The 10,750-nt window shown below is 49.9% G+C and overlaps 1 protein-coding gene across 1 annotated transcript in view; it reads left to right on the forward strand.

The window, feature by feature from the left end:
* The first annotated feature begins 1,279 nt into the window (after nucleotides 1-1,279).
* Nacc1 (nucleus accumbens associated 1) overlaps nucleotides 1,280-10,750 on the forward strand; it is an 18,778-nt gene continuing 9,307 nt past the window's right edge. The window contains exon 1 of the mRNA XM_050120803.1: nucleotides 1,280-1,516. The gene's annotated coding sequence lies outside the window, so the exon portion shown is untranslated. The remainder of the gene's footprint in view (nucleotides 1,517-10,750) is intronic.

The following is a 10,750-nucleotide window of genomic DNA, read 5'->3' on the forward strand; positions in this document are numbered from 1 at the left end:
TCTGGAATAGGATTCGCTGGCTTTGAATCTGTTTTACCACACACTCTTAGGCAAGTTACTTAAAATGTAAGGCTCTCCTTTCCCTTACCTATAAGTAAGAATCTTGCTTCCAAAAAAGGGCAAAGATTAAATAATCGAATGTCTGGGAAGTGTGCGGAGGAGCCACGTAGACAGTAAGTCCTCTGAATACGAAGGCAGGAAAGTGTGGCCATCCGTGGTGTGAGTTGTCTTAGCTCGCCTTGCAAGTTCTCTCTCAATGGAATGTAGAAGGTACTCTCAGTCCAGGTTGTTCTGGAACTCACTATGTAGCTCAGGGCGGCACTGAACCTCGTTGGGAGTTTCCTGCCTCAGTCTCCCAGATGCTGATATTATAGACATTAATTACCAGGGCTGGCAGTACTTGTTTTGTTTTAGCTTTATTTTATTTTTACGTCTGTGTATGTGCGCTTGTGTGCAAGTCCCCAAAGAGCAGAGGTGATGGCCCCTGTAGTTAACGGCAACAGTGTGAGCCACCTGACATGGGTGCTGGGAACTTAACTCTATATATGGCAAGAGCCGTACACACTCTCACTCGCCGAGTATTCTCTCCAGTCCAGTGCTTTCTCCATCTGAAAAGTTGCCAGACTGCTTTAACGTTATAAAACACAATTATCCAAGTTAGTGCAAAATGCTAACAGAACTCCGCATCGCGTAAGGACCCTAAATCTTAGGTTTATTGACCTCTTGAGCCTCCGTTTAAAAGTTGTGGCATTCAATCACTTTCCACTGTGTGATCTTGAGCGAGTTTCCTCCGTTCCATGAAACCTCATTTCCACAAAGAGCTTAAAACTGTGTCTGGAACAACAGTCGTTAGTCACTGTTTTCATGTTACAGCAAACAGGGCAAACCGTCCCATAATCGCCCAACTAACTAGGAGTCCACAGAAGAGAGCGCCTGGATGAAGCCGGCGAGAACTAAAGCGCTCGGAGCGCAGCTAAGCTTGCCTAAGGGGCGGGGCCGAGGCCGTTTCCTCCCTGCCGGCTGCGCCGTGCGCTTCCTCGGCGCTCGGCTGGGGCGGCCTGGCCCACAATGAATGGCCGCCGCGGCTACCACTGCTGCTGAGGCGGAGGCCGCGGAGGCCGCAGAGGCGGAGGCCGAGGCCGAGGCGCAGGGGGGCGCGCCCCGGGCCCAGGCCCGGCCCCAGCTGCCGCTGCGGAGCCCGCCGGGAGGCCCCGGAGCGCGGCCACAGCGCAGGTGAGATGGCCCGCCCCAGGCCCAATTCCGGCCTCCTCCCGCCGGGGCGGCCCGAGGACATCCGAGGTTCCGGCCGATGGCCGAGAGGGGAGGCCCCGGGGCGCCCGGCTGGGAGCGAGAACCCGAATCCGCGATGCTGACAGCGGCGGGAGGGAGAGGTTGAGGTGGCCGGGCCTCAGCTGGCGGCCTACGGCGTCCAGCCTCGAGCCAGGCCCGCGGGGCTTAAGGGCGGCCGGAGGGAGGCGCCGGTCGAGGGCTCCTGGAAGTCGCCGGGCCGGAGGGGGTAATCGTGAGGAGGCGGCGGGCGAGGCCGGAGGGGGAGGGGAGGCCTCAGGCTGGCCAGGGCGGTGGGGGGGGGAGGGGGAAGGCTGGGCGGCCCGAGGGAAAGGGCCTGGAGGGGACCGGGAGAGCCGGAGCCTACAGGTAGGGAGCACAGGGGAGGGGGTGGGCGGGTCAGGTTACAGGCCTGGAGGGGCCGCAAGGAAAAGCCCGGGAAGTCGGACTTGGTGGGTGTGGGCGGAGCCTGCTCGAGTGGGGGCGGACTGGAGCTCCCAGGGATGTTAGCAGGGGGTCACGCGAGGTCAGGGCTCCGAGATGTGGGGGTAAGCGACATCCGGGGGCGCCAGGTAAGGCTGGGAACTACGACTGAGTGTTGGGAGTTTGGAGGAGGCGCAGGACCGGTGGGCTGGGCCGGTGGAAAGTGGGGGCAGGTGAGGGAAAACTAGTGTGACCTAAGGGATCTGCGCCCCCCTCCCCAAGTGTTTGCTCAGGGTCAGAACCAGGGGGTTTCCTCTTTCCCACGCCTCTTCTCTAGAGCCTCGGCCAACTTCTCGCAGGGACCGGCCAGCGGGTGGGTGGGAGTTTGCGTGGGCTGCTCCGGATACCTAGCTCCAACATCGTTTCTTCCGTCGGGATGGCCACTCTTCACCCCCACCCTCACCCCACCCACCCTGTAAGGAGGCAGCCAGCCCAGCAGTCTTTACCTGGGTCCTGTATTCGTTCTCCACCTTCTGGCGCCGGAACCTGGGGGCTCAAGTCTAGGAGCCGAGACCTCACAATCCTGTCTATGCTCCCTAGCTTTCCAGGCCCAACCTGCTGCTTGGGCCTTAATTCTATGTCCCCCTCGGAGGTAAAATACTGGAATGATGCGTGCCCGAAGCTCTGTTGTATCTTGGAGACGAAACAGGCACTTACACATGCTGACTTTTGCCTTGGGGGCTCCAGATCTCTGGAGCCATCCTCCCTCCGTGGTGCTCCTTCTAGGCCAGGTAGTTGCTAAGCAGGCCAGCGAATAAGCTCATTGATTGCTCGCCACCGCTGGGTCTTAGGCTTTCTCTTCTCAGAGAAAGAAGCTGAGGTTCGGGGCGGGGCTTGTCCCTGGTCATATGACTAGACTGTGGCCTATGCCTAGTAAATCGAGTTGGCCCTCCTGGGGCACCGGCAGAGAAATTCCTGCTGTTCTGATTCCCTGTTGATGGGCTCTTCTTGGACCTGGCCTTTTCTGGGCTCCCTGGAGTGGCTTAATCAATCCCCTTGCAGATGGGTCAGGTTTCCCTGGAGTTGAAGGGGCTGTCAACTGAGGCCTGCTCCTCTTTCTCTTCCGTTCAGCCTCTGAGAGCCAGGGGCACAGCTATTGGAGATGGTTATAAAGTGGGGCTTAGTGATTCAGGAGTGGGATTTTGTTTGGCTTGCCTAGACTTTGTTCTCTTTGCTTTGGTTTCTTATCAGACTGCTCCAGCTCTGGACTAATTACAAGGTGAACAGTGTATTTATGGGCAGGTGTGTGTGTGTGTGTTAGGCTTTTAGTATTTTTGTATTTCAGTATTTTTGTTTGGGGGAACAGTCTCAGTGTTACTGTAGCTCAGGCTGACCTTGAACTTAGTGTGTGATCAGGCTAGCCTTGAACTATGGCCCTTATGCCTCAACATCCCAATGCTGAGATTATATAGGCATGAGCCACCACACACAGGATGTCCTGGTGACTGATTGGACACCAGAGGCAGAAACCACAAACTTCTGTGTGACTGGTACCAGCCAGTTCTGGGTTTAGTGATGACTTTTCTCCCTGTCCCCTTATCTCCTTGGAGTTTCCAGACCAGCACCACCAGCAGCTGCCCCTGCCCTAGTCTCTTGGTTCTGTTGGGGCTGGGGGCTGGGCCAGCAGCGGATGGGGCTGGCATTGCTCTCTCCATTCTGCTGCTGCAGCTCTCCTTAAAGCCCTGTCTCCAATAGAACCCCTCCTGCCCCACCAGCTGTCACTGTTAGTTGGACCAGTATCCCTCAGAACCTTCATAATGGTGTTCCAACCACCGGTTCTTGCTGCAGTCTTGCACTTTGACTGTTGAAGGACAAAGAACTATTTCCTGCCTGGTTGGACCAAGAGAATCTGCATGGGCATAGACTGGCTGTTCCCAGGCCTCAGCTGGGTGGGGTATTGAGGACAGATGGTGTCAACTAGTCACAGCTGGAATGCAGAACTGGTAGGAGTTTGTTGGCCCTGCAGTATGGAGGCAGAAATGATGAGATGGCACCTCCACCTGAAGCTAGAAGAGAAGATGCACTGGTCATACCTGCTTCTCAGTGAGAACCCGAGACAAGCACAAGCAGACAGGCTGAAGTGGACAGCTGGATTTCAGTGCTCTCTGCCCATTCCCTTGCTGGGACTGAAGGAACTGCTCTGAGTAACACATTCAGTAGAAGTTGGCTCTGGCGAATCCTATTCAGATTGTGATGACCATACTTAGACCAAGGAAATGATCCCCCAGAGTACGGAGAAAACTAGCTGCTCTGTTCAAGAAGGCGAGGAGATGTTCAGTAGTGTGGAGGCAAAGATACTTCCATTGGGTAGTCAAAGAAGAACCATGATCTGAATTAGAAGGAAGTTTGGTTGGGGGACGGGTATTCTGGATGAGGACAACACATTCAAAGCTTTTATTGAGTGTGCGCCAGGCTCCTGCTGAGTTACCAAAATGTTTTGTCTTTGTGAGGGTAGAGTGAGGGACTACCCCTGGTGTGGGGCAGAGATCCTGGCCGCAGGAAAGAAGAACCCGGGAGGATCTCATGGGGCTCCCTAGCACCCCCAAGCAAAGTTCATATCTCTTGATTTATATCCAGAGTGCCCCCCACCACCTTGGTTTTTCAAAACAGGGCTTCTCTGTGTAGCTCTGGCTGTCCTGGAATTCACTCTGTAGACCAGATTGGCCTTAAACTCGTAGAGATACCTCTGCTTCCCAAATGTTGGGATTAAAGGCATGAGCTACCACAGCCCAGCCATTCAGAGTGTCTTAAAATCTGTTCTCCACCACCTACCTCAGGTTCATGAACTGGGTTTTCTGGAAAACAGTCTGTACTTGGGCTGTACAGGGCCCATTAGAAGGCTGGCAAGTGAGCTCTGACCCAGGGGTTCATTGCTAGAGCCAGCGAAACAGCACCTGCCTGGCCCAGCTGCATACCTGAGCAGACCTTCAGGCAGTGTGTCCCCTTCTTGTGAATTCTTTTCCACTCTATCCTCAGACTTCTACCCCTGGTTTACACTGAGCTCTTCTCTGTGTTTGAGTTCATTCAAGCCCATGACTAGCCAGCCCTGTGTGTTTTCAACACCATCTGGCACATGATAAAACTGAAGCAGTCCTTTCTTCAATATAATCCTCTTTTTGAAACCTGCAGTAGTGGCCTGTTTGCTAATGGTGTCTTCTCTGTCTGTGGATGGGTGGGGTTGGGAGAGAGAATCCCGACAGGTCAGAAGTAACATGTCACAGTCTGTGTGCCCCAAGGACGCTCGTCATCCTGTCTGCTCCCCTCTGTGCTGCCTCAGCTAGGTGCAAAAGTTAGAACCTGTGGGACTTCTGCGCCTGGTGCTTTCTAAGAGAACAGAACAGAGGAAGAGGAGTGGACATTATGATGGAAGAGTCAGGTGCCACTGCTAGGCCCCCCTTCTCAGCACCGAGACCCTGAGGTTTTAGGCCTTGGTTTGCCTAGCTGTTAAATAAGGACACAGTCATGCCTGACCTGTTTAGGTTGTCATAGGTGAGAGTAAAGGCACTCACTCCCGGTTTCTAGGAGGCCAGGATTGCTTATCGACTCAAGACACAGTTGTGTAGGATGGCTCCCCACCACCAAGAATTGAGTTGGTGGCCAGACATGGTAATACACACCTCTAATCCCAGTACTAGGTGGCAGAGGCAGGTGAATCCAGGCCAGCCAGGGCAACATAGTGAGACCCTGTCAACAACAAAAAAATGACCTGGTGTCCGGTTTGCAGTCGGGGGGGGGGGTGGGTGGGTGGGTATAGGCATTTTCTGTTGTCTGTGTGATGAACTAAGCTGTAAAAGTGCTGAGGAACCAACCCTTATGGACTCCTGCCTGATGGGTAATCCCTGCAACAGCAGAGGTTCCAGGGGATAGTGAAAGACATAAGACGACAGAATTTACAGACAAGAAGGTGCAAAAGAGACAGTGCCAATAATAGCTGGTAGTGTTGATTTAGCTAAGAACTGAGGTTGTTCTATCGTTAGCCCCACCCCCTTCCCTCTCTCAAACATCTGCTTGTTTGAGACAGTATCTTTGGGAGTTGGTTCTTTCCACCTTGTGAGTTCTAGAGATCAAACTCAGATTGCCAGGCTTAGCAGCAGGTGTCTTTACCCACTGAGCCGTGTCACCAGCCCATGTGTTAATCCATTTTATAGACTGATATCAGGCCGGTAGTACTCTGTATCACCAGTGGCCAGCATTGTCAAAGATTTAAGCCTAGTGGAATACAGAAATACCTGTTTGCAGGTTCCACATCTCTGTAGTTGACTATAAATTGAAAACTATTCAGAAACAGTGTTGTGATTACATTAAACATTTACACACTTCATTTGCTTTCTTTGTGTGATTTTAAGGATGGAATCCAGAGCTATCGGTCCATTCTGTGATTAGCATATAACTAGATTCTTTGATTTTATGTAATTACTTTTTTGTTTATTTGTTCATTTGTCTGTGAGGTTTTTTTTGTTTTGTTTTTTGTTTTGTTTTTTGTTTTGTTTTTTTTGTTTTTCGAGACAGGGTTTCTCTGCGGCTTTGGAGCCTGTCCTGGAACTAGCTTTGTAGACCAGGCTGGTCTCGAACTCACAGAGATCCGCCTGCCTCTGCCTCCCGAGTGCTGGGATTTAAGGCGTGTGCCACCAACGCCCGGCCTTGTGAGGGTTTTTTTTAAAGATATATTTATTTATACAGTATTCTGCCTGTAGGCCAGAAGAGGGCACCAGATCTCATTATAGGTGGTTGTGAGCCACCACATGGTTGCTAGGAATTGAACTCAGGACCTCTGGAAGAGCAGTCAGTGCTCTTAACCACTGAGCCATCTCTCCAGCCCCTGTCTGTGAGTTGTTTTTTGTTATTGTTGTTTGTTTGTTTGTTTGTTTTGAGACAAGGTTTCTCTGTAGCTTTGGAGCCCTGTCCTGGAACTAGCTCTTGTAAACCAGGCTGGCCTCGAACTCACAGAGATCTGCCTCCCTCTGCCCCCTGAGTGCTGGGATTAAAGGCGTGCCCTCTGAGTGCTGGGATTAAAGGCAGGTGTGCGCCACCACCGCCTGGCTGTATTTACTTTTTTATTAAATGTTAATCTGTTTATTTGGCAGGGCGTGAAGATCAGAAGATAACTTGAAGTCAGTTCCCTCCTTCTACCATGTGGGTTCTAGGGATCAAATTCAGGTCACTATTCTGGAGGCAAGCTTTAACTAGTGAGCAATCTTGTTGGCCCTGCAGCTTACTGACTTTGAACATCACTCATGTTGCATTTTTATTAAATTTGGTACTAGAAGCCATCTAGAGATAATGTAAGGTCTAGAAGAAGCACTAGGGGTATAGTTCGGTAGAGGAGCACTAACTTGGTATGCAAAGGTCCTTAGGTTCTAGCCCCAACGCCAAAACAAAAATGGGAAAAAAAATCTACCAGAGGATGTGTTTCTATTCTATGTACTACTATGACAATCAGATAAGGGACTGGCGCTTCCAGACTTTAAGAATTCTCCAGGCATGATTTTGTTTTCTTGTTCAGTTTGTTTTGTTATGTCTTGCTATACAGCCTTGAACTCCTACCTTAGCCTCCCAGGTAACTAGGACTAAAGTCTCAGTTTTCTGACTTGATAAATGGGGATAGCCAGTCATCATACCTGATCTATAGGTGCTGTCAGCCAGGTCCAGAGCCAGGCCAGACTACCTACATGTACCATGTCTCAATACAACAAGAAGTTCTCTTGTTTATCATGTCCCTTTTTTTGCTACCATGGTCCTACATGGTCTCCAGTGCATCTCAGCAAGACCCATCTACAGTGGAACCATCCTCCCTCAACTCCACCACTGTTATTAGTTATACCTGTCACCTCAGGGTTGGACTTTGCACTTGAACTTTGCTTCCTCTGCTCTGTCTTTGGGGTCTGAAATCGACACTCAGAGTGGACGGTGACTTGGAAGGGTAGGCTTGAGATCAGACTTGGTGGCATTACCCAGGCCAGGACTCCATGAGGACAGGCAGAACGGCTGCTGGGCTCTGGAAGGATCTGGAGCTGCCTCAGGCAGAAGCTAGAGTGCAGGGCCCACTAAGAGCAAGGAGATGCCCGTTCCTGGAGATGCTGGTGAAGGAAGAAGAGGGAGGGCCATGGGCAGGAGGAAAACCAGATCAACTTGACCTTTGGAGACCCTGTGGTAAGGGTCCCCAGGTAATCAGCAGACTCCTTTTCTGGATGGGATGGTAAAGCTTGGCCCATTCAGGTCTCCTGACTGCCTCGGTATTATCAGTTTCATGGACAGGATTCAGGAACAAATTTAGCCCTGTTCTTTGTGTGATCCAGGTCTCTGTTTTTGCTTCTCTGGCTTGTTCCTCTCAACTGGATGTTAGGAAGGCTCATTTCATCTCAGGAAATATCCTGGGAGATGAGATGGGCTTGTCTGAGCTTTTATCGGGCACTGTGAAAAGGAGCTGCTGTTCATCCCATTCCTGCCATAGGTTTAATGACAGCCTTTCAGGGAAAGAAAATGAATTTGGGGGGGTGGGGTTGCCCTGGCACTTGGGAGGTAAAGGCAGGCAGATCTTGGTGTGTTCAAGGCCAGCCTGGTCTACATAGTGAGACCCTGTCTCAAAAACAGAAGACCACAGAAATAGATGCCCGCTGATTGTGGTGATACACATACTTGGGCAGTTAGGACAGGAATTCAGTTTCATCCTCTATCTACCTATTCAAAATAGAGTCCAGCCTGGGCAACTTGAAATCCCGTCCCAAAAAATAACAGCAAAAAAGTCAAACTACAGGATCCATACAAGTAGACCACTTTTCTCTTTACTATCAATGTTTACTTTCCTTCACACTGTCTGGGAATATATGTATCCCCATTGGTGCTGCTTAGGTTGGAACCAGAGACTTTGCCACTGAACTGCCCAGCAGAAATTTATTGCTCACACCCTGGAAGCTGAAAGTTCAAAATGAAGGTACTGCAGGCTCGTTTTCATTGTTTGCTGAGGACCGTAGAGGGTGGAAGTGAAGAGGGATGAACATGCTTCTATGAGTGAAACCGTCATGAACTAATTACCTCCCAAAAGCCTGCCCCTCCCCATTTTTTTGAAACAGGTCCTCTTTTGGCCTGCATGCAGAATCCAAAAGAGGACATCAGATCCCCTAGAACTAGAGATCCATACAGTTATGAGCTGCTCTGTGGGTACTGGGAATTGAACCAGGGTCCTATTGAAAAGCAACCATAGTGCTCTTAACTATGAGCCATCTCTCCAGCCCCAGCTTCAAACTTATCTTTTGACACCTCCTGCCCAGAAAATAGATGTGTACTAGTGTGTCTGCCAAAGTCCTGCTTAACTGTTGGATTAGAAATGTATTTTGACGCCTTTAATCCCAGCACTCGGGAGGCAGAGGCAGGCGGATCTCTGAGTTCGAAGCCAGCCTGGTCTACAGAGCTAGTGCCAGGACAGGCTCCAACCCTGTCTCGAAAAAAACCAAAAAAANAAAAAAAAAAAAAAAAAAAAAAGAAAGAAATGGATTTTGACATACAAATTGGTTTTTCTTTTTTTCCTTTTTTTGGTGTTTTGATTTATTGTTTTAAAACTGGGTCTCTAAAGCTTAGGCCAGCACTGTTGCCTACCTCATCTACACAGTGCTAGGACTAGGACTACTGGGATCATCTTGAGCTGGTTTGTTTGTTTTTGTGGTGCAGAAGTGGAACCCACTGCCGCGCCTGTGTGACCTTGGTGGACCTCAAGTCTGTTGTCCAAGGCCCTCTTCCCCAAGAGCAAGTGGTCTCTTCCCAGGAAACACCCTGCCAGCCCCCTTCCCACAGACAGTCAACAGCAGTATCACGATCTGAAACTCAGCGACATCAGTTCCCAAGTTTGTGGTTATCCAGAGGTCAGCTGTCAGAGGAGGCCAAGATAACGCTTCAGAGCTCCCATTCTTGTTTTATTAGACATGGGATTATATTTGAAGCAATACGAATTAAATCTTTTTAAAAATACTTTTGGGGGTATTTCTATTTTCTGTGCATGCCCTGCATGTATGTGTACCATGGGCATGCCATGCCCAGAGAGACCAGAAAGGGGCATCTGATTTCTAGGAACTGGGGTTAGAAACAGTTGAGAGGTCTGGTTTTTGTGGCCCAAGCTGATCCTGAACTCCTATGTTCAGGCTGCCCTTCTACCTCAGTCTCGAACTGGAACTACTTGCAAATATGATCATACCTGATCCAGTCCTAGGGTCAAGGGACACAGTGGTGAGCTGCTTGGATAAACTTCCTGCCCCAGTAGGTCCTTCATGAAGCAAAGACAATTTGCTAGATCTTTAGATTTGTTGTGTTGGTGAGACAGATAAAACCACTTGCTGTACAAGCCTGGCAGCCTGAGTTCAATCCCTGGCTCACATAAAGGTGGAAGGAGAATTGACTCTATAAAGTGGTCTTTGATCACCATGCATGTGCTGTGCTGTGTGTGTGTGTGTGTGTGTGTGTGTGTGTGTAAAAGATGACTCAGCAATTAAGAGTTGTAGCTCTTGCAGAGAACTGAGGTTGGACTCAAGTATCCCCTTTGGTGGTTCATAACCTCCATAACTCCATTTCCCTCTTCAGACCTCTAAGGGCACCAAGCACACAGGCAGTACACAGATATACTTGCAGGCAAAACACAAAATGAATAAATGTAATTTTAAATTTAAAAAGCCCAGAGTGATGCTACATGCCTTTAATCCCAGCATTTGGGTGGGAATAAGAGGCAGGTAGATTTCTTTAAGTCCAGTCTGGTCTACATACTGAGAGGCCAGCCAGGGCAACATAGTGAGACCTTGCCTTAGCCTATCTTCTTGAGTGCTGGAACTATGTGGGTGTTCTATTCTGAGTATTTTTCTTTTTTAAAATATTTATTTATTTATTTATTATGTATACAATATTCTGTCTGTATGCCTGAAGGCCAGAAGAGGGCACCAGACCTCTTTACAGATGGTTGTGAGCCACCATATGGTTGCTGGGAATTGAACTCAGGACC

Source organism: Alexandromys fortis, unplaced genomic scaffold, assembly GCF_014885135.2.
Source record: "Alexandromys fortis isolate MF-2015 unplaced genomic scaffold, M_Fortis_MF-2015_v1.1 scaffold_186, whole genome shotgun sequence".
NCBI classification, from domain to species: Eukaryota; Metazoa; Chordata; class Mammalia; order Rodentia; family Cricetidae; genus Alexandromys; species Alexandromys fortis.